The sequence below is a fragment of the Podarcis pityusensis genome, assembly GCF_964106645.2.
Source record: "Podarcis pityusensis genome assembly, chromosome: 9".
Lineage (NCBI taxonomy): Eukaryota > Metazoa > Chordata > Lepidosauria > Squamata > Lacertidae > Podarcis > Podarcis pityusensis.
This window is the reverse complement of record NC_138034.1, coordinates 64,741,655-64,769,153: the sequence shown is the minus strand read 5'-3', so window position 1 is coordinate 64,769,153 and position 27,499 is coordinate 64,741,655. Positions and strand designations below refer to the sequence as shown.

The 27,499-nt window shown below is 47.4% G+C and overlaps 1 protein-coding gene and 1 long non-coding RNA gene across 9 annotated transcripts in view; both read right to left on the bottom strand.

Annotated features, from left to right (window-relative positions):
• Positions 1 to 20,937, bottom strand: part of TMEM150C (transmembrane protein 150C) — a 56,304-nt gene extending 35,367 nt beyond the window's left edge. For 2 of the 8 annotated variants that reach the window (XM_081021139.1, XM_081021131.1), the window contains exon 1: positions 18,468 to 18,895. The gene's annotated coding sequence lies outside the window, so the exon portion shown is untranslated. Of the gene's footprint in view, positions 1 to 18,466; positions 18,896 to 20,845 lie in introns of those variants that run through there. The other 6 variants (XM_081021120.1, XM_081021125.1, XM_081021137.1 and 3 more) reach the window with 6 other exon arrangements.
• A 3,196-nt stretch (positions 20,938 to 24,133) lies between these two features.
• Positions 24,134 to 26,650, bottom strand: LOC308485508. Its single transcript, XR_013990582.1, has 2 exons — positions 26,319 to 26,650; positions 24,134 to 24,876 (listed from the first exon to the last, which is right to left on the bottom strand). It is a non-coding gene; the product is annotated as an uncharacterized lncRNA (long non-coding RNA).
• Positions 26,651 to 27,499: the final 849 nt, after the last annotated feature.

The following is a 27,499-nucleotide window of genomic DNA, read 5'->3' as shown; positions in this document are numbered from 1 at the left end:
TTTTGTGAATCGCTGTCTTCTTGCATCCCTTCTGTTACACTTTCAGCTTTGATAAGAATCATAGAAAGTTCAACACAGGTCACTCTGCTTCTTTTTCTCTTTCATATTACAAGAACTGACTTGCCGGCTTGGACCAGAGTACCCTGGATCAGGCATGATGGAGATAGCTATCCCCTGTCATTTGTCTCTTGCATCCGATAATTGTAATATTGTTATGAGTTTGTGGGTGCATTGACTCCCCTAAATTCGTAGGTCAAGTGGGTGTTGGAGTTTAATCAGTGCTTGGAGTATTGAAATAGGCTGCTGGATGCTGGATTGAACAAAGTGCTAAAATTCAGGCCAGACCAGTTTTTCCATGCTCAGGAAATTGCCTGGGAGAAGAACCGCTGTGGAGAACAAAGGAAGGTGATGGGCGATTAGAAATGGGTGGAGCCCTGCCTTGAGCTCTGGGTAGTTAGCAGAAGAAAAATACCAGAGTTTTTGTTAGGAGGAAGTTTCAGGATTTCAGTTGGCTGTGGCGTGATCGAGGAAAAGGAGTGTCAGTTTGTTAAATGCGGCTAGCTGGGGCAGGGCGCCAGAGCACAATGTGGGCTGCCTGTTTCAAATTGGAGGCTTCAGCAATGGGAGAAACAGGACCCACTTGGAGTATAATGCTTTGAAACCCTCCATCACAGGCTCAGGTTGTATATGTGTGTAAATAAACAATATACCATAAAGGCACAGTCTCCACTGTGTCTCATTTCCAAAGGAAACATGAACACTGCTTAAAGATTGGGGTGGTACACAACAATATACTACTTCTAGGTGATGAGGGCTCAGTTTTTAGCCATGAGGGCTAAAATCCACAGTTCACTATGAAGTCGTCTAGTTCTCATTTATAAAACCATCTAATCTGACCGGTTGCACCACTTTTGGCCACAAAACCCACAAACGGGCGAAGTGTTCACTGTAGCAGAACCTATACTTTGGAACTTCCTGCCTGTTGAGATCAAGCAGGTACCTTTACTTTATTATTTTGGGCACCTGCTAAAAACGTTCTTTTTCAGACAAGCCTACTTACCGTATTTTTCGCTCTATAAGACACACTTTTCCCCTCCTAAAAAGTAAGGGGAAATGTGTGTGCGTCTTATGGAGTGAATGCAGGCTGCACAGCTATTCCAGAAGCCAGAACAGCAAGAGGGATTGCTGCTTTCGCTGCGCAGCAATCCCTCTCACTGATCTAGCTTCTGGGATTCAGAATATTTTTTTTCTTGTTTCCCTCCTCCAAAAACTAGGTGCGTCTTATGGTCTGGTGCATCTTATAGAGTGAAAAATACGGTGCTGTAGATGCTTAGAAAGTTGAGGTGATCTGCTTTAATCTGCTTTAGTATTTTAACTCTTGTCTGTTTTAAAGTAGGGTTGTGAATTTTTCTTGATTCTGTTGCCTTTCCCCTTTTTTTGTAAACCGCTTTGAGGTTCTTTACAATCCAGGTTGTATAAACTTTATGAAATAAATACCTTATTTTGAAAGAAGCCTTGTATTGTAACCAGCAGAATAGCACTGTGTACAGAGATTTACCGTATTTTTCGCTCTATAAGACGCACCAGACCACAAGACACACCTAGTTTTTGGAGGAGGAAAACAAGAAAAAAATATTCTAAATCTCAGAAGCCAGAACAGCAAGAGGGATCGCTGCGCAGTGAAAGCAGCAATCCCTCTTGCTGTTCCGGCTTCTGGGATAGCTGAGCAGCCTGCATTCACTCCATAAGGAGCGCACACATTTCCCCTTACTTTTTAGGAGGGAAAAAGTCAGTCTTATAGAGCAAAAAATATGGTAAATAGAGCTCAGAGCTCAGCCTACCCTACTTTCCGGGGTTCTTGTGAGGATGTAAAGTGGGGTGTTTTCATGTACAAGGATGTGAGCAGCTCGGTATGAGAGAGACCCATAAGTAGAATACACAAATAAATCTCCCCATAGTAAGCCAGCAAAAGTAAATATTTAGCAAACATCGCAAGAACTATTTCTTTGGCCTTATTTTGATGGCAGGGTAAATGTAATCTAGTCCTTGAACTTTATCCTTTTGAAACATTCTATTTTAATGGAAAGGAGAAAAGTTCTTGGCTGCAAGCCTTCAGGACGAGATGGGCTGTATACAGATAAACAAATGCAGTTCTGGATTTATTTTCCCATCCCGAGCTGCAGCTCTGTCCTTTATTTCCCTTCTACAGCTTGCCACATGCCACCACTCATACTATGTTGCTCTGTGGACCTCCTGTATCCCATAATGCATCGGTGCATCTGATGCCCCCAGGGACAGAGCAGTGTGCTCGGACTGACTGAGTTATTTTTGTTGGTAATGGGCTCCTTCAGATTGGTTCCCCCTGAGGCAGTACTGGCAGAATAGCAAAGGTTGGTCACAAACAAGGCGCTTGGGAAGCTATTTAAGAGCATTTCATGCGCTTTTATGCCCCAGGGAACCATTCATAGGACAGGAACCACAAGATTCAGGCTCGGTAGGTCAACTGAATCCATCTGTTGTCTCATTAAATATCTCTCTGAGATGTCTTCTTCTTCCTTTTTAAGCAAGGGGAAAATATAACGGCTTTATGTTCTATTATCACCATTTTCAACTGAACTTGCTGAAAGCGAGGGGGCAGGGGGAATCTGAAGGGGAAGCGTGAAAACATGTTTGTAGCATTTCATATTGACAAGTAGCTGTCAGTCCAAAATATTTCCGATCACATGCATTTTTCGCATTGCAGCAAGCTGAAGTGAGGACATTTGTTCCTCATCAGACTACTGCAATTTCCACCAGTGACAAAACAACAGCAGAGAAATGTATTGTATCCCACCCTGTCCCCCAGTAAGCTCATGTCAACATGCAGAGTGAAGAATTGACTCCTTGCTATCAAAAGTACGCTTGCAAGTTAGGAAAAAGCATGTCCATCCATCCTATATCCATCCAGCCTATGTCCTAGGTATGTACCTGATGAGACCGTTGCAGCAACAGAGAGGCCCCAACCCTGACCTCAGCTTACGAGATTGAATCCTGACAAGACAGAAGTACTGTTTTTGGGGGACAGGAGGCGGGCAGGTGTGGAGGATTCCCTGGTCCTGAATGGGGTAACTGTGCCCCTGAAGGACCAGGTGTGCAGCCTGGGAGTCATTTTGGACTCACAGCTGTCCATGGAGGCACAGGTCAAATCCATGTCCAGGGCAGCTGTTTACCAGTTCCATCTGGTACGCAGGCTGAGACCCTATCTGCCTGCGGACCACCTCGCCAGAGTGGTGCATGCTCTGGTTATCTCCCGCTTGGACTACTGCAATGCACTCTACGTGCGGCTACCTTTGAAGGTGACCCAGAAACTACAACTAATCCAGCTAGACTGGTGACTGGGAGCAGCCGCCGAGACCATATAACACCGGTCTTGAAAGACCTACATTGGCTCCCAGTACGTTTCCGAGCACAACTCAAAGTGTTGGTGCTGACCTTTAAAGCCCTAAATGGCCTCGGTCCAGTATATCTGAAGGAGCGTCTCCACCCCCATTGTTCTACCCGGACACTGAGGTCCAGCACCGAGGGCCTTCTGGCGGTTCCCTCACTGCGAGAAGCCAAGTTACAGGGAACCAGGCAGAGGGCCTTCTCGGTAGTGGCGCCCTCCCTGTGGAACGGCCTCCCATCAGATGTCAAAGAGAACAACAACTACCAGACTTTTAGAACACATCTGAAGGCAGCCCTGTTTAGGGAAGCTTTTAATGTTTGATGTATTACAGTATTTTAATATTTTTTTGGAAGCCGCCCAGAGTGGCTGGGGAAGCCCAGCCAGATGGGCAGGGTATAAATAATAAAATTATTTTATTTTTATTATTATTATTATTATTATTATTATTATTACTATTATTATGCATCTTCTCCACCTGAGCTGCAGGCAAGCAGGCAAAGACTACGCCTGTGTGTAACCTGCCTCTGTTCCTCCCACTGCAGTCCTCTTCTGGTCCTGAGTTACAGTGCAGCAGGAGAGGTGTGGGCAGGAGGAGGAGGTGTGGAAGCCCTTGATTGTACAGCAGCCCGACTCATCTCTCCCTCCTCCTGCACCCATCCTTCATTCTCCAATCCTGCAGCGTCTCCTGCCTCTGCCTCTCATCTCCCAGCTGTTACAGGCTCCCCTAGTTCACTGATCCCTTCTTCCAAGTCAGTCTCCAATCCCACTTCCCCCAGTGCCGTTTTTACCTGGGTGTGCAAGGGGTGCGGGGCACCCCAGCACTGAATTCTGGGGGGTGCCAGGTGGGCGCTGCTGAAGCACCAGGCCACCAGGAGGAGGAGGGGGAGGCGCCTGTGGCGATCACACAGGGTCTCTGCACGTTTCACCGTCTATTGATCCCTGTGCCACCACTTTATTTCTCGCTGCCACCACCCAGGCCCTACCAGGTACAATACTGAGTCCAGTCAGGGTTAAATTGGAACATAAACTTCTGTTTATTTATTGCAGTTTAACAAGTGTGTGGTTTCATAAATGGTATCGGTCAATTACATTCATGGGGTGCCTATCCAGACCTATAACTTCCGCTACCTGCTCTCCCTCACTAAACCACCTCTCAGATATTTACTTGTCTTCCTAGCCCCTAACTGTTGCTGACTCAGCTTATTTCGCTACCCTAACTCAATCTACCCACAGACTCTGTCCCAATTCCACTCCAACCAACCACCCAACTCCCAACGAACTCCCCCCTTCGCCCCTCCCAGAGCTGGTTCTATAGTCCCTCTGACTCCACCCCCTGGGGTCTGATTGGGTAACCTGTTTAACTATTTCACCTCCAGCACTCTCATATGTTAACGTCACAGCACCTCCACCTTTATTTCCTGCCAGAATCTTGGAAGGAAAGGCGGCCGCAGCGAGGGCGCCAGAGTGAGAGGTGCTGAGAGGCGGCCGCCTGCCTGGACGTGCGCTGAGGCTCAGCTTGCGTGCCTCCCCGCCGAAGAGCAGCGCTTTGGATGTTAATGGGCTTGGCCGAGGGCGCTGGTGGCGGCAGCAGCAGGAGCTCCCTGGAGCTACTACTCAGGAGGAGGCGGCATCAGCAGCAAGATGAAAAGCCCCATAAGCACCAGCAGCAACCTGGATGCAGACTCCTCCTCGGCACCCGCCCAGGCGATCAACACAGTTAATTTGGGGGCTAAACTAAATTTGGGGGTGCTGGGCGGATCTTTGCACCCTGGCGCCGCATATGCTAAAGACGGCCCTGCTCACTCACCAGTATCCTCAGTGACCAACCAGTCCCTGGCACTGGGAATGCCATTCATACATGCGTCACTGGGGTATCTCAACAAGGAGAAGGGCTGTAGCTCAATGGAATGCATTTAGAAAGACCAAGGTTCAATTTCTGGATTGTTGTTGTTGTTTAGTCGTTTATTTGTGTCCAACTCTTCGTGACCCCCTGGACCAGAGCACGCCAGGCACTCCTGTCTTCCACTGCCTCCCGCAGTTTGGTCAAACTCATGCTGGTAGCTTCGAGAACACTGTCCCACCATCTCATCCTCTGTCATAGCCTTCTCCTTGTGCCCTCCATCTTTCCCAACATCAGGGTCTTTTCCAGGGAGTCTTCTCTTCTCATGAGGTGGCCAAAGTACTGGAGCCTCAGCTTCAGGATCTGTCCTTCCAGTGAGCACTCAGGGCTAATTTCCTTCAGAATGGATAGGTTTGATCTTCTTGCAGTCCATGGGACTCTCAAGAGTCTCCTCCAGCACCATAATTCAAAAGCATCAATTGTTCGGCGATCAGCCTTCTTTATGGTCCAGCTCTCCCTTCCATACATCACTACTGGGAAAACCCTGGCTTCAACTATACGGACCTTTCTTGGCAGGGTGATGTCTCTGTTTTTTCAGATGCTGTCTAGATTTCTGGATTATGTACCTCCAATAAAGTTTAGGAAAGGGCCCCTGAGAAGCCATCCCGCACCCCTCCTTTGTAAGTCACTGCAGCCTTAATCCAGCACTATAACCACTAAACCATGCTGTCCTTTTTAATAACATAAAAACTGGTTCAGAAGGAGTCCTGTTTCCCATAATATATGCATACAGTGGTACCTCAGGTTAAGAACTTAATTTGTTCCGGAGGTCTGTTCTTAACCTGAAACTGTTCTTAACCTGAGGTACCACTTTAGCTAATGGGGCCTCCTGCTGCCGCCGCACAATTTCTGTTCTCATCCTGAAGCAAAGTTCTTAACCCAAGGTACTATTTCTGGGTTAGCAGAGTCTATAACCTGAAGTGTCTGTAACCCGAGGTACCACTGTACATAAATTCTGCGCACTGTCAGTTCTGCTTTCAAACAGCCTTCAACGGGGAATAAGTCTGCATAAGGCAACCATCTCCTCCTCTGGGGTAGCAGCTTATGGGGTCAGGCTGCAAGCAGAAACAAACAAGTTTGTTTTTTAAAGGGGGAGAACTGCTTAAAAGACTTTATTTTTAATGTTCTCTTTTTTCTGAGAAGAAGCCATGAGGTCAGCGTCTTGCTCTTATTTCCAATAATCATGTCATGCGCTATTTATGTTAGACAATGAGCTTTTATCCACGCTGCTGTCGGGGGTCCAGAAATTGGCTGGCTTTCGTGCCAACCCATCTTCCCCTTCCCCTCCCGCACCCCCAGAAAAGAATCCATCATCAGGACACCAACAAAAGTGTTTTCTAATTCTCAAAATAAGCCTGTAAAAGCATCTGCTGATCGGGGATCTATCAGCGGACTTTGGGCTTCTTCAAAAACAGTGACACAACACTGCTGGCCAACACAGAAACTAATCTTAGTGACAAATGAAAACACTTCTTCCTCCTATTTGACACCGGTCTACAGATTACCAGCAAAATCTTTCATCATCTGCCATATGCCCTTCTATTTCAGGCTTTCAAATATTTTGAGATAGAGATAGAAAACTAACGCCAACAGACATTTTATTTAGCCTTAGTTTGCACGTTCTTTGTAGATCTGTAGGCAGATGTCATTATGTGTTGGACCGGTCATGTTGTGCGGATGCATGATTATCGTCCTCCAAAGCAACTGCTCTATTCCGAACTTAAAAATGGAAAGCGTAATGGTGGTTGTCAACAAAAGAGGTTCAAAGGCTCTCTCAAGGCAAATCTAAAAAAATGTAGTATAAAGACCGATAGAGCTGGACCATAAAGAAGCCTAATCGCCGAAGAATTGATGCTTTTGAATTATGGTGCTGGAGGAGACTCTTGAGAGTCCCATGGACTGCAAGAAGATCAAACCACTCCATTCTTAAGGAAATCAGCCCTGAGTGCTCACTGGAAGGACAGATCCTGAAGCTGAGGCTCCAGTACTTTGGCCACCTCATGAGAAGAGAAGACTCCCTGGAAAAGACCCTGATGTTGGGAAAGATGGAGGGCACAAGGAGAAGGGGACGACAGAGGATGAGATGATTGTATAGTGTTCTCGAAGCTACCAGCATGAGTTTGACCAAACTGCGGGAGGCAGTGGAAGACAGGAGTTCCTGGTGTGCTCTGGTCCAGGGGGTCACGAAGAGTCGGACATGACTAAATGACTAAACAACAACAAAGACCGACAACTGGGAAACACTGGCCTGCGAGCGCTCCAGTTGGAGAACAGCCTTTACCAAAGCTGTCGTGTGCTTTGAAGACACTCAAACTCAGGACGAAAGGGAGAAACGTGCTAAGAGGAAGGCATGTTTGGCAAACCCTCACCGTGATCAACTCCTGCCCAGAAACCTATGTCCCCACTGTGGAAGGACGTGTGGATCCAGAATTGGCCTCCACAGTCACTTATGGACTCACTGTTAACACCGTGTCTATGGAAGACAATCTTACTTGGCTACGAGTAATCGCCGAAGAAGAAGAAGAAGAAGAAGAAGAAGAAGAAGAAGAAGAAGCACTGCGTGCAGAAGATCCCAGATTCAACCCCTGGCATCTCCAGGTAAGGCTGTGTGAAATCCAGAAAATCTGCTGTCAGTCAGTGTGGACAATACTGAGGCGGTACGCATTTGTGGTGGGTAAGACTGCGAGCCGCAATGCCTGTATTCAGTCTTCACTGTGAGATGCCCTGTGGTGCTGAATGCCGGTTCCATAGCCTGGCTTAGGGAGGGAGACATGATGCTCACGCGTGCAGCGCCAGGATGTTGTGAAGTCATGTGCACAACAGCAGTCCCCCACCACCAGTACCACCAATTGCCCTCGCAAGCTGGCGCCTCTGGCCCTAACTGTTCATCTCCGAAAAATTTCACCGCCTGCCGCTGATTCCAGTTCCCCCACAGCAGCATGAAAGGTTCGCATCAGGTTGTGCAGAAAGTAAATATCTTTAGGAGGGAGAGATTTGTTTGTCCGTCCTCACAGAATGCTGCTCACACAGTCTTCTTCTGTGTGCTTTCAGTGCTGGTCAACATTGCAGTATAATAATAGTAATAGTAATAATAATAATAAATATAATAATAATAACAATTTATTATTTATACCCCGCCCACCTGACTGGGTTTCCCCAGCCACTCTGGGCGGCTTCCAACAGAATATTAAAATACAATCGCCTATTAAACATTAAAAGCTTCCCTAAACAGGGCTGCCTTCAGATGTCTTCTAAAAGTCTGGTAGTTGTATTTCTCTTTGACATCTGGTGGGAGGGCGTTCCACAGGGCGGGTGCCACTACCGAGAAGGCCCTCTGCCTGGTTCCCTGTAACTTGGCTTCTCGCAGTGAGGGAACCGCCAGAAGGCCCTCAGCGCTGGACCTCAGTGTCCGGGCAGAATGATGGAGTATGTGTTCAATAGCATGCAGAAGTAACCGCCACCTTGCTGCTGCATGCGAAAGCACATCTTTCTACTCCTTTTCTACAAACTCAAAAAACAAACAAAAAGAAGAAGAAGAAGAGTTTGGATTTGATATCCCGCTTTATCACTACCCGAAGGAGTCTCAAAGCAGCTAACATTCTCCTTTTCCTTCCTCCCCCACAACAAACACTCTGTGAGGTGAGTGAGGCTGAGAGACTTCAGAGAAGTGTGACTGGCCCAAGGTCACCCAGCAGCTGCATGTGGAGGAGTGGGGAAGCGAACCCGGTTCACCAGATTACGAGTTTACCGCTCTTAACCACTACACCATGCTGGCATAAGAGAGTTCATCTCCTTATCCAAAGAGGAAAGCTCATTTTCTGCTTTGTGGATGAGTGTTTCTACATCAAAACTCAAAGCTTTCATCCCATGCTTGAGGCAACTGTGGATTCTATGGCATTTGCAACCCCCTTTTGCTGCTTTGATTTCTGATGCACTGACCTGTGTTTCCCAGAGGCATTGCCAGTCGTGTAAGGATAAACACTGTGAATGTTGGAGAATGGTGTTGCGGTTGCCTCACGTCTCACAATTCTCATTACAAAAATCAAGCAAGTAATAATGCTTAATTCCCTGTGGCACAAAAATGACACATAATTACTTGGGAATTTTTTCCTGTGTCCCTTGTGAGAGGCGTCAGATCCAAAATGTTTTCTGGTTTTCTGGTTGCTTTTGGCAACCTACAGGGTATATTTCATTGCAATTCCAGAATAACGCAATATTCCAGGAAAGCATTTTGTTTCCACACTCTCGACTTGTACAACTTCACTGGTGGGAAATACTGTGGTAAACCTGCGATGAGTCATGTTACAGGTTTGTGGGGCGGGGTCAGCCTGGGTCCCTTCCAAACCTGTGATCAGGTGTATGTAAGGTTAGAATCTTTTAGAGGAAACCTGCAGAGCCAGTCAGATGAGTTTCTTCGTAAGATAATAGCCTGAGCTGGCCAGTTAAGTACTGCCATTTGCGTGTCCAAAGAGGTTGCCTTGTTGCCATAGAGACAACTCACCTCACCTGGATGGCCTCAAGAAATTCTTGGAAACTAAGGTCAATTTCTAGAGACTCAGGGCCAAACATGGGGGGTTGGCATACACATTATACCACGGGTCAGCAAACCTTTTCAGCAGGGGGCCAGTCCACTGTCCCTCAGACCTTGTGGGGGGCTGGACTATATTTTTTTGGGGGGGAGGGGGAGAACGAATTCCTATGTCCCACAAATAACCCAGAGATGCATTTTAAATAAAAGCACACATTCTACTTATGTAAAAACACCAGGCAACCCCAACAAATAACCCAGAGATGTGTTTTAAATAAAAGCACACATTCTGCTCATGTAAAAACACACTGATTCCCGGACCGTCCACAGGCCCGATTGAGAAGATGATTGGGCCGGATCCGGCCCCCGGGCCTTAGTTTGCCTACTCATGCATTATACCTTTAAAGCACATTTGAATCACATTCTTTCTCTCAAACATTTTTGGGCACTGTAGTTTATCTCTCACAGAGTAACAGTTCCCAGAAACATTTAACAAACTACAGTGCCCAGAATCCCTTGAGGGAAATAATGTGCTTCAGATGTGGTTTAAAGGCATAGTGTACAGCCTAAACACACACACACACAGAGAGAGAGAGAAGAGAGAGAGAGAGAGAGAGAGAGAGAGATCTCAATGGGTCACTATTCCTCTGCAATCGCTCAGTTAGCAGCTCAATTTTTGAGTTTTGCAACAAGTGTGGGAAAGTGGTGGTTGGGTACTACAGGGTCAGAGCTGATTGGGGAAGAAGGCCCTAGAGATTTGACTTGCAAAACTCTGTACAAATGTTCATTTTGAGCAGACTGCAGGACCACAGCCAGCTCCTTCCTTGGCAATATGAGCTCTTTGTATTCTTCTGCAATGCTTTTTCTCTCTCTCTCTCTCCCTCCTCCTTCTGGACAAATAAGATCTGGCTCCCTGGAAATCTGAGAGGGCCAAACCGGCTTGGCTTCAGCGGCAGAAATGATCCACCCCCAGCCTGGGAGTTCAGGAGTTTAGCGCAAAACTTCGCCAGCTGCTCAGCAAACTATACGAGGCAAATATTTGCTTTGTAGGTGAGTGTGAATTTTCAAGGTGGTTTTAACCGGAGTCTGTGATAAGGGAATTTAAACAACTGCTGTGGCGGATATGCATAACTCTTCTGAGCAACAAACAAACAAACAAAAACCAAAAAGCTGCAGGTTTGGCATAATATTGTAGTTTGTGCCCTACAAACATTGCATGGTTAGTGCCAACACAACTTGCCTCCAGAATGCCAGTATTTTGTGGGAGGAAGTCGAGTGCACATCAGAAATTTGAGTTTGTGCAGTTAAAATGGAATAAGCACCCTGTCCCTCTGGCACAGAAAAGATATATTTTGTGCCTTTTAAAAAAAAAAAATGATATTTTGTGATTAGGAAAATGACAGGGACATTGTTGGAAGACTGAGAGTCCAATTACCAGCCAGAGCTCTTTGGCAGAGAGAGAGAGAGAGAGATGCTTGTAGAGTCAGAAAATAACAAAGTATTTCTAGGAAATGCATAGCTTGGATATAAAAGGTTTCTAGTTCTAACCTAACTAATCTAGAGAAGCCAAAGGCAACCATGTTTGCTCCTTCATTCTCAGAGGAAACATCCAAGGTGACCGCTCCTGTTGAGGTCTGAGAGAGAAGTTTGAGGAGGAGGAGGAAATTGCAAGAAGGATACAACCTAAGATGTATCAGTCTAAACATCAATGAGACAGGGAGGTCAGCGAAGAAGTCAAAGGTGCAGTCCAGGAATCTGGAGTTCCCTTGCTTTATCTGTTTTAACCCCATGCAAACCCCTCTTCTTCAAGCCGAGTTGCACCCAAATGTCCAACAGAAACGCCCTGAAAAGTCTGGGATAAATGAATAGCGAACGGGAAGACCTACCAACACAGAACAACCAAACGAGGATGAATGTTCCTTGTTTAATAGCTTTCCGTAAGCAAAACAGAAAGGGTGCTCAAGGAAGCCTGGATATTATCTCACTTGCGCCTAAGCTTCGTGCAAGCAAATCAGTATGAACATTCAATAAATAGGGTGTCTGGGGGAGGCCATAGATGTAAAGTACGCCGAAGCAGGGCAAGATTTGCGAAGGAAAGGAGCAAGTGAACATCCCAGTCACCAATCCACTGGAATTTGAACTGGAATGTTTCATTGGCAATGAGACCTTTGAGTAGCAAGAATTCATTGTCCTCAAATTTCCTTTGGCTTCTCACAAACAGATACAACATTATCCGTTTTAAAATGTGCATGGTCTGTGGTGATGGCCACATTTCATGTCCATTTCTCCCTGCTTCTTGGTTTTCCATTCTTCAGTCAGTTCTCCACATTTCTGCAGGAATTAGCTTTTTGTTGTTGTTTTTAAATCCTCATGAAAATTCATCAGCCAAGTTTCTTCTAATACACACACAAACTTACATACCGTTTTATTACCCGGCACGACATTTTTTGCAAGCCATTTCCCTAATGTAATGCATTTTGTATGTCATCTTCGCTAATATATGCATTTTATTTTTGAATTTTTGTACGCACAGGTTGAAGCGCTGCTTCACAAAATTCAGAGATGCGAGAACTTTGAAGGGTAATTGAGCTTCATTTTGCATATTGGTTTGAGAAGTAGGAATTCAGGTAGCTTCTCATAAAAATGTAAAGTCAACACTTCCCCCTGTCTCTAATGAGCTGTGATTAAACTGTTTACAGCTCAGTGCAGTGCTTACATGTCCCATAAACCTCCATCCCCACTGGGTACCACCATGAATGTTGTATGAGATGTTAACGTATTCGATTACAATTTACGGGAAGATTCAATATATGCTTGGAAAATATTCCCAGACACTTTGCCTTTTGAAAATGAGTGTATTGTTTAGAGTTTTTAAAAACCCACCTCAAAACCATAACTGTGAATAAAAAAACCAACAATCTTCCTGCCCAGAATGTTAATAACGGAAATAGGCTGTAATCTAAGCACACTTACTTGGGAGTAAATCCCTTTAAACCCTGCCCCATTACACCCAGCAAAGCATAAATAGAACTGATGCAATTAGAATTATTTGGGTATTTATAATCAATCTTGCCAACCTGTTTTGTTCTGCTGTCTTTTGAGGTCAAGTTCTATGGGAACAGTTGTCAAGGAAACCTGTGATACCTGACTTTTCTAACAAGCAGCTCATTCTGTCAGTTTCCCCGATATGGGCAGCTTAGCTTTTCATAGATTCTCATCCCCTCCCTCTCTATTTATTAAATCAGGGACTGTGATTTCTTTGCAAAAGAGGAACGCATATTTTCTGAAGTGACACCTGCATCCTTAAATGCATTTTATTCCCCAAGGAAATATTTGCAAAGTAGTATGTTGCACTGTTGGTTTTCTTCCAGAACCAACACCTATGTTCCCCACCCCCACCCCCAATAATACTTCTCGTTTAATGCCAAAATGTTGGATTCGGAGCCTGGGAAGTGGTGCGCAGATTATCCCAAATCCAGATTCAATGCTCTCCAATCACAGGTACCATGAAACAACTGACTGGGAATATAGGAATGTAGCTAAGAGAACTTTGGTTAAAAATTTGGACTTAAGAGGCTGCATATTTGTATTTGTTTACTACTTCATAGAATGAATGAAAGAAGCAGTAGTAGCTACAGGCTAAAAAGATGCAGTACAATCCTATGCGTGGTTATTGAGAAATATGTCCCGTGGTGTTCAGTGGGCCTTATGCTCTGTTAAATGTGTTTAGGTTTGCAGCCTTAGCTTGCAAAATCTATGATTTGGTCAGAAAGGAACTAACTACTGAAATTATGATACAAAGCTAGTAAATGTTCCCCAAGGAATGGACATGCCTGTTCTGTGAATTTTGTGACTAACTGCAAATAAGCCCAGATCAGAGTGATTAGGTAGCTAGAGCAAATAAATTATAGGTGGCTGTGGCTGTCTCTGTGGCTATTTTTATATATTTTTTTAAAAAACTGAAACAAAAATGATTCTTTGGGCTTATCTTCCCACTGAAGTGTCCAGCCAGGCTTAAACTGATATATTAGTCATCACGGATTCTCTTTTCCCCAGGGAAAATCAGTTCTGGGAAAGAAGCTGGCTACTTTTTACAGAAAATTCCCACCGCTGTTCCCCAAACTCCAACTCCTACAGCATCCGTGACATCAGAAGCACCATGGAGATGAAGAATTTACTTCGGATATGGGCTAATTACCACTTCATTTGTTATGAGCAAAACCATGGTCTCCTGTTGGGTTTTGCCTTTACAAGATAAGAGTACCGTATTTTTCGGACTATAGGACGCACTTTTCCCCCTCCAAAAATGAAGGGGAAATGTGTGTGCGTCCTATAGAGCGAATGCAGACTCCTTGGCTTCAGCGATAGCAATGCGAAGCCTCCGAAGCCTGCGCTCCGGAGGCTTCGCGTTGCTTCCGCTGAAGCCAGGAGAGTCTGCTCTTTGAGGCTGGCGGTGGGGGAAAGCAGCGCTTCCCCCATTGCCAGCCCCAGAGGATGGGGGGCAGCGGGAAGGCGTGCGACGCCTTGCCGCTACCCTCCAACCCGGCTTCGAGGCTGGCGGTGGGGAAGGCAGCGCTTCCCCCATTGCCAGCCCCAGAGGATGGGGGGCAGCGGGAAGGCGCGCGACGCCTTGCCGCTACCCTCCAACCCGGCTTCGAGGCTGGCGGTGGGGAAGGCAGCGCTTCCCCCATCGCCAGCCCCAGAGGATGGGGGGCAGCGGGAAGGCGCGCGACGCCTTGCCGCTACCCTCCAACCCGGCTTCGAGGCTGGCGGTGGGGAAAGCAGCGCTTCCCCCATCGCCAGCCCCAGAGGATGGGGGGCAGCGGGAAGGCGCGCGACGCCTTGCCGCTACCCTCCAACCCGGCTTCGAGGCTGGCGGTGGGGAAAGCAGCGCTTCCCCCATCGCCAGCCCCAGAGGATGGGGGGCAGCGGGAAGGCGCGCGACGCCTTGCCGCTACCCTCCAACCCGGCTTCGAGGTTGGCGGTGGGGAAAGCAGCGCTTCCCCCATCGCCAGCCCCAGAGGATGGGGGGCAGCGGGAAGGCGCGCGACGCCTTGCCGCTACCCTCCAACCCGGCTTCGAGGCTGGCGGTGGGGAAAGCAGCGCTTCCCCCATCGCCAGCCCCAGAGGATGGGGGGCAGCGGGAAGGCGCGCGACGCCTTGCCGCTACCCTCCAACCCGGCTTCGAGGCTGGCGGTGGGGAAAGCAGCGCTTCCCCCATCGCCAGCCCCAGAGGATGGGGGGCAGCGGGAAGGCGCGCGACGCCTTGCCGCTACCCTCCAACCCGGCTTCGAGGCTGGCGGTGGGGAAGGCAGCGCTTCCCCCATCGCCAGCCCCAGAGGATGGGGGGCAGCGGGAAGGCGCGCGACGCCTTGCCGCTACCCTCCAACCCGGCTTCGAGGCTGGCGGTGGGGAAGGCAGCGCTTCCCCCATCGCCAGCCCCAGAGGATGGGGGGCAGCGGGAAGGCGCGCGACGCCTTGCCGCTACCCTCCAACCCGGCTTCGAGGCTGGCGGTGGGGAAGGCAGCGCTTTCCCCATCGCCAGCCCCAGAGGATGGGGGGCAGCGGGAAGGCGCGCGACGCCTTGCCGCTACCCTCCAACCCGGCTTCGAGGCTGGCGGTGGGGAAAGCAGCGCTTCCCCCATCGCCAGCCCCAGAGGATGGGGGGCAGCGGGAAGGCGCGCGACGCCTTGCCGCTACCCTCCAACCCGGCTTCGAGGCTGGCGGTGGGGAAAGGCAGCGCTTCCCCCATCGCCAGCCCCAGAGGATGGGGGGCAGCGGGAAGGCGCGCGACGCCTTGCCGCTACCCTCCAACCCGGCTTCGAGGCTGGCGGTGGGGAAGGCAGCGCTTCCCCCATCGCCAGCCCCAGAGGATGGGGGGCAGCGGGAAGGCGCGCGACGCCTTGCCGCTACCCTCCAACCCGGCTTCGAGGCTGGCGGTGGGGAAGGCAGCGCTTCCCCCATCGCCAGCCCCAGAGGATGGGGGGCAGCGGGAAGGCGCGCGACGCCTTGCCGCTACCCTCCAACCCGGCTTCGAGGCTGGCGGTGGGGAAAGCAGCGCTTCCCCCATCGCCAGCCCCAGAGGATGGGGGGCAGCGGGAAGGCGCGCGACGCCTTGCCGCTACCCTCCAACCCGGCTTCGAGGCTGGCGGTGGGGAAAGCAGCGCTTCCCCCATCGCCAGCCCCAGAGGATGGGGGGCAGCGGGAAGGCGCGCGACGCCTTGCCGCTACCCTCCAACCCGGCTTCGAGGCTGGCGGTGGGGAAAGCAGCGCTTCCCCCATCGCCAGCCCCAGAGGATGGGGGGCAGCGGGAAGGCGCGCGACGCCCTCCCGCTACTCTCCAACCCTCCTTTGGGCTTTTGCGGGAGATGGGGGAATTCCCCCACCTCCCGAAAAAGCAGGCAAAAGCCGCGCGCTCTTTAAAGGGGCTCCGCGGCTTTTCTAGGAGGTGGGGGAATTCCCCCACCTCCTAGAAAAGCCCGCAGGAGCCGCACACCCTTTAAAGAGCAAGCGGCTCTTGGGGGCTTTTCCCCAAGGAGGGAGAAGGGACTGACTGGCCGAGTCAGTCCCTTCTCCCTCCTGCGGGCTTTTGGGGGAGATGGGGGAATTCCCCCACCTCCCGCAAAAGCCTCGTGCTCTTTAAAGGGGCTCCGCGGCTTCTGCTGGCTTTTCTACGAGGGGGGGAATTCCCTCACCTCCTAGAAAAGCCTGCAGGAGCCGCGCACCCTTTAAAGAGCGCGCCGCTCTTGGGGGCTTTTCCCCGAGGAGGGAGAAGGGACTGACTGGCCGTTTCAGTCCCTTCTCCCTCCTGGTCGAAAAGCCCGCAGGAGTCGCGCGGGGCTCCTGTGGGCTTTTGCGGGAGGTGGGGGAATTCCGCCACCTCCCGCAAAAGCAGGGAGAAGGTCTTGGAGTAGCGGACAGGCTGCGTGCAGCCTGTCCGCTGCTCCCAGAGCTGCGGGGGGGAAATCATATTTTTTTCCTTGATTTCCCCCCCTGAAAACTAGGTGCGTCCTATGGGCCGGTGCGTCCTATAGTCTGAAAAATACGGTAGATATTCAAGATCTAGTCACACTTAAGGCAATGGGCCACAGTGGCATAAGGTGGGGAGGGGCTATGGGGGCCATTGCCCCGGGCACACAGTCAGGGGGGGGCACAAGCCAGGCCCCTTGCCTCCTCTACCCACACCTCAGAGTCCTGCCTGTCCCCAACACAAGTACAGTGGTACCTCGGGTTAAGTACTTAATTCGTTCTGGAGGTCCGTTCTTAACCTGAAACTGTTCTTAACCTGAGGTACCACTTTAGCTAATGGGGCCTCCCGCTGCCGCCGGAGCACGATTTCTGTTCTCATCCTGAAGCAAAGTTCTTAACCCGAGGTACTATTTCTGTGTTAGCGGAGCCTGTAACCTGAAGCGTATGTAACCTGAAGTGTCTGTAACCCGAGGTACCACTGTAGTGGCTGAATGAACCAATATTTCCTAACCACTCTGCCTCTTCTGCCATGCCCCTTCCAACTGATGCTGTTGTAGGCCAGAAAAATGCAAGCCCGCCCGGTGGTCCAGGCGGTGGTATTTATAATATTTCAAACAAAGCATTTCAATTTCCACCAATCATATACATCATTACCTCATTTCATGTTTAACACACATATGTAATAAGCAACGTCAATTTCTGCTGTTTACGTTCTGATTTCCACCGTGTTCTGTTACATTGTGTTAGTGTGCATCATGTAGAAACTTATGTTCTAGCTTTGAGCTGTATCTTTGTGATTCACATATTCGCTGTATTTCTGCCCCAAGGGAGGGGGCGGCAACTTGCAAAATCACCGGTTCTCTATTAGAAGCACACTCGAGGATTTACAGGGGTACACATTGTCACATTTATTGTGGCCCTTTGGGCCACTGCCACAATACAACACACTCGGCCTCCCCCTTTTCCTTTTCTTGCTCCTAGCTCCTCATCTTCCTTTAATTTGATACGCAGCCACACGACTTGGTATTGCTTGCAGATTATTACTCCAGTGGCACGGAAATGGAGAACACTGTGCAAATTGCTCTGGGGGGAAGCGTTTAAGATAAGTGTTTAACAATGCATGTTAGAAGCCGCCTAAGAGCTCCTAAGATTGGCGTGCCAAAGCTGCAAACTGAACCCAGCGGCGCCTAACCAACTTCTTGATTATTTATGCAATGTAAGGTTGCCAAGACCACATTTACAGCAATACCCATCCCATGGTGCCAATTGTTCTTTTTCTCATATTATTAATACTTAAACCACACACACACCCCCAAAACCCTGTAATTCTATACCCTGGGAATAAGTGTCACTGAATGCTCAGAATGTTTCTGAGCAGACATAGGTAAGGTTGCTCTGCTCTTTATTTTGTTAAGGCTGCAGTCCTATACACCCATGGGTCACCAACGTGCCACCCATGGGTGCCCACCTGGCCACAGAGGCCTTCTTGGAAGCCCATAGGTTTTCCTCTCCCTGCTGAAACTAGGCCTGAAGGCAGCATTCATTTGTAGCCAGCAGAATAGGTTCCGTGGTGTGTGATGCCCACAACGGTTTCTCTGGTTTACAAATGTGCCCATGTGGCCCCAAAGACATGGCAGGTCACTTACCTGATAAATGCAGAAGAAATGCTTTCTCTGCTCGCTCCCTCCTCAGCTCTCAGTGAATTAGGCACATGAGCATGAGGTAAGGAAGACAGAAATGGGAGAGAGGGGGTGGGGAAGAGGAGTGGAAAAGAACATTTTTTCACAGGCACCTAACAAAGAACAAAGAAAGTCTCCAGAAAAGGAAATGTGGGGAGGGAAGGCGAGAGAGAGAGAGAGAAGGGGAACTCAAATCCCAGCCAAGTCCAGCCTTGAGAATAAAAGGAAAGGGAGTAAAGGGATTTTGACGAGTTTTCAAGAAGAGAAGATCCTGTGTTGTTTTAGGCTGAATTCCGAGACGTTTGTCGCTCCTTCCGTCCTTTTGTTGTCGGCATTTTTGAAACGAGAGCAAGCTATTCAGGTGGCCACATCTAGAGGGAAGGTATGGACAGTGGCGAAGCTACATGCTCCAGCACTGGGGGTGGAGAGCAAGCGGGGGCGTAGCTGGCACGCATCCCGGGGGCATGGCATGCCGCCTGTGGGGGCGTGGTGTGCGTCCCGGGGGCATGGTGACCGTCCGTGGGGGGTATGGCGCCCAGTGTGGTGGTGGAGTGCATGGCACGTGTCCAGTGGGGCAGCCGCAATGGTACCCCCCTCCCCGATGGTGCTGGGGACAGTGCACTACCCCCCCATTCCTCCACTAGTGGGTACACAGATGTGCTGGTGTTCTTGAAACAGGAGCGAGTCTAATCTCATGTGGAGTCGCTGCCTGGCACGAAGTTACTCAGTATCTGGGCCGGCTCACCCATAAGGCAAGGTGAGGCGACTGCTTCAGGTGGCAGGATCCACAGGGTCAGCAGATCCAGCTTCCAAGGGATGCATTGACACTTTGGAGGCCAGATCTGACACCTCCTCAGTAGCAGACACCCCCCCCAAGCTGCCTGTACAGAAGCTTCTCAATGAATAGGAAGCACTGCTGGGAGCAAATGTTGGGGGCTGCCCTCTGGGCTCTCCCGGGCTTTGCTCCTGCCTGGTGTGTTTTGGAGTGGTCCCCTTCCCCCCCACAATGGCATTTGATTCCCATTTCATCCATCAGCTAAGGTTGATTTGATTCCCCCTCTTATTCCTGATGTAGATCTTTATTCTCCCCTTGAAGCTGGTGTAGATATTCAGTCCCTCCTTCTTCCCTGGCTCGGAGAGAGGGGCACCATTTTGTGGTTCGCCTCAGGTGCCAAAATGTCTTGGGCCAGCCCTGCCCAGTATGCATTGCATGTTGGGTAATTTTATGCCAGGCAACCCCTTTCTCTTAGAGCCAAGCTGCTCCTATCCAAGAGCGGCAACTGCAGTAGCACCGCTGTATGCTTTGCGGTGCTAATTTGCGGCCCAGGAGGAAGGCGACTAGTGAGTAGCGACACTGAGGCGCAGCAGGGATGGGGGCCCTGTGAGCTCCTGGCGCACCTCTGTCACCAGTCTTGTGAAGAATTTTCCATGTGGAAATGTGCTATTATAAATGCCAGCCACTGCTAATTGTGTCCATCTACACAAAGCCAAGACCTTGGTTTCAACCCAGCCTAATTTTTTAGTGCAGTATAGCTCTGTCTAAAGCCATGGTTCCCAACGTGGGGCACACGCCCCACAGGTGGGCAATTTGACTTTTAAGGGGGGGCAATTCGTGAAAGAGTTATTAACAGTGAATGGCCTTTTAGGCTTCTTCCATGTGAATAGGAGTTCACTTTTAGAATACAGTGGTATCTCGGGTTAAGTACTTAATTCATTCCGGAGGTCCGTTCTTAACCTGAAATTGTTCTTAACCTGAAGCACCACTTTAGCTAATGGGGTCTCCTGCTGCTGCCGCACCGCCAGAGCACGATTTCTGTTCTCACCCTGAAGCAAAGTTCTTAACCTGAGGTACTATTTCTGGGTTAGCGGAGTCTGTAACCTGAAGCGTATGTAAACTGAAGCGTATGTAACCCAAGGTACCACTGTAATAAGAATTATTTCTCACCGGGGGGGGGCATCAGGATTTTAGAGATGCTTAGGTGGGGCAAGGCCAAAAAAAGGTTGGGAACCACTGGTCTAAAGCATCCTCTTAAATTCTGCCACACGGACTGAACATTGACTCAGAATGATGAGTGCCACCTAGTGATTATTTTGGGAAAAAGAGCTCCAAGTGAGACAACGCAAGTGTTATCCCTACACAATGAGGCTGAATCGAAATAGCTGAATTATACCGCTTAGTTGCCAAAATGGCTTCTGAGCGGTTTACTGGGGCACATCCAATCGCAGTCTAGTGATATAGCCGCACACAATTAAAATACACAACACGGCAAATTCCCGACACCCAAAATTAGAGCGTAGAATGTAAATTGAGAAATAACCCAGAGAAAGTAGATTGAGAAACTTACAAGTCGAGAAGAAATGGCTGCTATGAACGATGACCAACACAAGCTCTACAGTCTAGTCACCTCAGAGCAGGCGACACTGCTTCAGATAGACAAATCCTGTTCTGCTTCTGTAGATATTTATGTATCTCCAGACCCACCTTTGTTGTCCCTATTTTGATGTTCAGGAAATCCTGTGCACTGCTAGCCAACCAAAACATACCCTCCCATAATGAGTTCAGCACTGGCTTGGTTTTCCTGTTACTTTGCGCTTAATAAGTGTCAAATGCAATGGCCCAAATTATTATAAGTAGTAGTCTGTTTGTGTTACGATTGGATAAAACATTGCCCCACTTAGAGGGGCTCAATTACGCAGGGAAGTTTAATGGGGTGTAGGGCAAAAGAACAACCAAGCCAGGCAGGTTTTGAAGATCAAATTGTCGGGATAGAGAGTTTTATTCAATAGCCTCTAGTGGCAGGAATGAAAGTTCCAGGGTAAAATTCAGTGGTGTCTCTGTGCGACCATTATAGATTCTGCTCACATGACTGGATTTCCCCCACCTCCTCCCACCCCATGTGCACCTAGAAGTTTTGGGGGGAGGTCCTCCAGAGCAGATTTCGAGAACCATGGGAGGAGAGAAAAGAGAAATCCTGTTGTGCAAGTCCTGATGTGTGCTCCTGTGATGCTGGATTTTGCCCCGAGGCAATGGGGCAATGGCCTGAATGATGCAGTAGAAGGGATGTTCCTGGATCTCTAATAATCTAATAGACAGGTTGCCACCCAAAACATGTCTTTAAAAAAAATGGTTTGTCTCCTCCTTGGCTGAAATGCAATATCCAATTACCTGGGTGTAAGCTCTTTCGGACTCAGGGGCTTTTACTTCTTCTTCTTTTTCTTTTTTCTTTTTCCCTTTTATTTTATTAAAAATTTTATTGATTTACAAAAGTGTGTGTAATGTCTGTCTCTCATATCCCCCCCCCCCCCCCGTTATGTACTGAAGTTCTCACCCTGGGCCAGCAGGGGGATACTGTAGATAGTTATGCAAATAAGGGATCAAAAGTGACGTTCAGTGATTGGATAGTTTTAGAAAGTTGTTACAATTATGTGTACTGGAGCTCTATATAAGCAGGCTGGCTGAGCCCTTCAGCTCAGTTCTGTTCTGGCCTCTGAATAAACAAGAGCTGTTTGAAGAATTGCTGTGTCGTCTGATATGTTCACCCACAACCCACCCCCCATGTAACATTTTTACAAATCAGTTTCATAGAGGCTTTTACTTCTGAGTGGATTTCACTATTAGGATCATTCCAGAAGCAGAATTCCCAGCAAGGGAAGAATGGATACCAAAACTTATGGAATCTGCAGAAATGGCGAAACTTACCGGAAGAATAAGAAATCATGATAACAAACTTTTTATAAAAGGATGGAAATGGTTTATGGAATATTTGCAGATAAATTGCAAACAGATAAAAACATTAGCAGGATTATTGTAATAACCTGCAGTCATATAAGAGCATATATTTACAGTTGATAATTAAATGAGCAAGTTAAATGAATTTGGATATGCAGAAGGTATCAAAAAATAAATTTAAGGAACCACAGAAAGAGGGGGAAGGAAGTCAAATTTTGAAATGTGAAATTGATTGTAGAATTAATGAAATGTATAAATTTGAAAAGTATACATAAAAAAACTAAAAAATCCTAAAAACCTTTTAGGATCTTTCCAGGGGGGCAGGACTTAATTTGCAAAGAAGTTATTGAGATGACACAAAATGGACATTGGTAGCAGGTGATTTTTGAAATACTTATCAAAAATCCAGTGTGGTGTAGTAGTGTAGTGGTTAAGAGCGATAGACTCGTAATCTGGGGGATGGGGTTTGCGTCTCCGCTCCTCCACATGCAGCTGCTGGGTGACCTTGGGCTAGTCACACTTCTCTGAAGTCTCTCAGCCCCACTCACCTCACAGAGTGTTTGTTGTGGGGGAGGAAGAGAAAGGAGAATGTTAGCCGCTTTGAGACTCCCTAGGGTAGTGATAAAGCGGGATATCAAATCCAAACTCCTCCTCTTCTTCTTCTTCTTCTTCTTCTTCTTCTTCTTCTTATCAGGGGTATGACCATCGAGGAAGCAGATCAGCAGGACAGCATGAGTCACATGGTATTCCTTGGTCCTGATAATGACTTTCAGTTTAGGTTGGCCTGAGCATTTAGGAGACTGTCTTTCCTGGCTGTGGATCACCTTTTCCTTGTCATGCTGTCAACTGGAGCTTGGTCCAACATGCCCTCTGTTGCATCTGGTCTTCCTATTTCATGCTCCAAAGAATTCAAATAAAGCACATAGCTATTTGATCGAAGGCAAGGGAGAAATAACACTGTGGGCTTCAGGAAATTGGAAAGAACAGCAGCCTTCAGCAGCAGAGGTTTCCAGAGCAGTTTTCTGCAGAAGTCCACACGCCCAAGTACTGGAAACACTCAGTAAGTTTTTATCTATTCATGAGCTTTTGGCAGGCGATTCGCAACCATCAACCCAAGCACTGCTTTATGCCGCTGAGGACTAGACACTTATTTGGAACAAAGTCTGGAATTCTCCTAAGACGCATTTCAGATTCATGGTTTATTTAGTGCACCAAACATCCCCCTGGGGACGTCTTCCTGGAATAAATGATTGCTTCGGATGCATGAGACCAAATACTTATTTGCAAAACATAATTGCTCTTAGGTTGCATAGTACTTTTATCGTGCAATGTGATTTATGAACTTTATTGTGTCTAAGCCCAGAAGACATCCTTATAGCATAAATCATAATTTCCCCCACTTTACAGATGTTAGAGCGTCTTGCCCAAGGCCACAAAATGAGTCAATTTCAGAGATAGCAACCTGGCTGAAATTTGACTAGGTTCCTTGAGGGCTGTTGGCCAACCACTATCAGGCTAGCCTACCTCCCAGTGGTGTTATCAGGATAAAATGGGAAGGAAGAGTCGTGTGCACAGCTATGGCCTTCTTTGGGAAAGGTGGGGTTTTTTAAAAATTAACACAATTAAATAAACACCCATTTCAGCAAGACTTAATGCATGCAGCCCACTTTCAAACAAACAAACAAAACCTTCCAAGTCAGATTTCAAATGTGTTCCCTTCCACAAATTCAAGGAAGACAAGAGTTTGAATCCTCACGCAGCCATCAAGCTGAGTTACTGACTTTCAGACTTACCTAATGTGACTTTACAGGAACTGCTAGAAAGTGAGATTAAATCCCCACCCCCAATTTTATGTTTTTTCTGAACCACCCTTGCTCAAATAAAACAGGAGGGAGGCAGGGCAAACATGTTAATAACTGTTTATTATAAATCACTCAAGCATTTACATGTCTTTCATAACATATTAACACTGATAAATGCCTGCTGGATGAAAACAGGAGGAAATGTTTTTGTTCATTTTGTTTACAGTCATCGTTTAACGAAGCATTAGAAAGACATTAACAAACCAGACTGGATTTTCTTTTTCCAAATCAAAACCCGTCACAAGAAATCTGGCTTTCACTCTCATTTACATTACAAATAAGTCTCCATGCAATTCCAGACAAGGGGGACTATTAAGTCGTGATTCAAGAAAAAGCACGTTCCACTGACACTAGACGTGTTGATGCAAACTCGTTTTTTGTTACTTATAAAAGGCGGGCACTGGCCCCAATCCATCCACATGCACGAAACAGGGATTGGTCCTGCTGTCTGTCAATGGAGATGCAATACGTGGGTGGAAGGCTCATTACATTCAGCAGAAAAACATACAGCACTCTCTAATACAAAGAACATAGGAATGAAGGAAGGTGCCTTAGAAACTGAATCAGACCAGGCATCACTCTATAGTTCTGTATTGTCCACACTGACTGGAAGCAGTCTTCCGGGGCTTCAGACAGGGGACATCTCCATCCCTCCTCAAAGATGCTGGAGATTGAAGGAAGGACCCTCTGCATGCAATATCTTTGCTCTACCCCTGAGATACAAAGAGTTGGGAGCGTAGCGTTTGGTTCCTATTGCCTCCTGTTGCTCTGTGGACCCCTCCTCCTGTTATAAGAATTTTAAGGTCTTAGATATATAATTTTGTTGTTGTTTAGTCGTTTAGTCGTGTCCGACTCTTCGTGACCCCATGGACCAGAGCACGCCAGGCACTTCTGTCTTCCACTGCCTCCTGCAGTTTGGTCAGACTCATGTTTGTAGCTTCGAGGACAAAATGTTCATAAATGTACCAAGCAAAAACGTACATAAATATATAAACCACATGTCTGAAGCAGCACAGGAAGACAGTCCTGAAACCATTTTGACTCCCAAGCTGACCAAATGTTTCTCTGCAAGGAGGGAGGAGGTGAAAAACCCCTCCTTGTTACAGGAATTTAGTAATCACCATTTCAAAGGAATGGCCAAACTACCAGGAAAGGCGTTATAAGATAACCTGGCAGACAGGAAAAACAACAACATTCAAATTTCTGTTGTAGACCGCCTTTTCTGTGATGTAGGTATGATGTTTGTGGGGGGTGGTCTTGGGTTACACCCCTTCTGTGATGTATGTATGATGTATGGAGGGGTGGTCTTGAGCTTCAGGGCAGGGAATTTAAAATGTCTATATAAGGGCAGGCACACCTTTGCTCAGGGTCCTCCTCGGTCCTCCTGTGTGTGAGGGGAGCACCCTGTTGCAGCAGATCAATAAAGATCAGGCTTACTAGCCGCTTTGCTTCTCAATATTCTCTGGTTGGCCTCTGTTATTTTCTTCTACCAATAGGGAACCCATGTAAGGACTCTATACGGGCTCTTAGATACCCCATAAGGGGAAAAGGATAGATTTTGTTTACAACACTCCTCATCTTCCCACTTCTGAGGTGGGGTACCCAGTGCAGAGACAAACATCAAACACACACACACACACACACACACACACACCTCTGCTGCTGCTGCTGATCAGATAGATTTGTGGGAGGGCAGAAGATCCACAGTAACTACTCCCTGTAAGTCTGGATATGTTTGCAGTCATATGCATAAAACTCAAGTCCCGTTTGATGCCAAGGGGTTTGGAGGGCTTCAGAGTCTCCACAAAGACCTCCCCCACCAATCCCCAGCTTGCCCCTTTGATTCTGAGGGGGGCTGTTGGCAAGTTTTGTGATCACCTCAAATTCTGCACACCAATGAATTTGGGTGTCGGATAACCAGCATGGCCAATGGGAACCCATCGAAGAATCCAAGATGGCCACGTTCTCCATCTACTTGCTTCTTTCTTAAATTCTTCAGTATGAGCCAAAGTCACCTCACTACACCAGGAAACCGGGCATCCCTGCCAAAATCATTATCAGAAGCATTACAGCATCTTTTGCCTTGTTCCTGTATATCAGAAGCCCATAGGCTGCATCCTGCCTCCCCCCAATTTTTTGCAGCTCCTTAAACAAGCCCCCTCAAATTTGTAGTATACAGTGTATATAAATAGAATACACTCTAAATGAAATGTCAGTTATGCTTACAGCCATCACAAGATCCTTCGCATTGCGTTCATTGGGAGCCTCTATCCAAAATGGACGCCATCTTTCTGTAAAAAAACCCACCCTAGTACTGACAATAACAGAATGAGGAATGGAAGGAGTTTTGAGATTTTCACAGCCTCTGACACAGTAGAAGGATTCAGAAGGCCTAAACAGCCCCTGAGGGAAAGAGAGATAGCAAGGTCTTTAATCTAGAACTGACATGACTTTTCAAATGGGGGGGGAAACACATTATCAAGCATCATTTTTTAATAGCAATTGTGTGTGTGTGTTTGTATTTATTCCAAAGCAGGCTGCAACGCTATACCCACTTGCCCAGGAAAAAGATTTATTGAAATCTATGGGATTTTGAGTAAACCGTGCTGTAAGTGTCAGGGTGTGTGGGTACACAGCTTCAAATTTTTGTGACCAATTCTGCCCCTGCCCCTGATGCGAAACACGTTTTTTTGAAACTGAGTGGCTTTTAAAACTCATGTATTGTTTCCCTAAAGACCAAGGAAGGGGAAATAGGAGACCTCCTAACAACTTTCAGCACCCTTAATTTTCCAGGACTGCAGCCTTATATTCTTATCTAGGTTCTTCTTATCACTGACAATAAATCATGGGTGGTTTTCTTTTCTTTTTTGCCGTAATTTTGTTCGATACTCTAATATTGCGATTATGGTTGAAATGAATATGGGAAGAGACGAGTGAGGGGGGTTCTTGCTGGGATCTACAAATGGCCACATTACACATCTGTGTTTCCAAAATTCCAGAAATCTGACAGGGCTGTCAATTCCATTGCAATTCATTTATCCATCAGCAGCTGTCACTGGCCACAAGGGATACTGTAGGTCTTTTTACCCTAACATGCACTGTATACAAGGAGTAAAAGTCAATCCCCAAAGCTACATCAACTGCCTTTTAAAATATATTTTGCTTGGAAATTCATAAGTACTGTACATCACATGTAGCAGAAGCATTAGCATAACTTATAACCAGCTCTTATGTTTCAATGGTCATAAAGTTGTGTGTTGTGTGTTGTTGTTTTTTTAAGGGGCAGATTAAAGTATCTACGAAATACAGAATTTTTTAAATAAAAAATGTGCATGCCTCTATAGCCTTGACGCGTTAGAATAGAAATTAAGTATCCAAACATTTAAAATGAAGCTTTATTTGGTTTT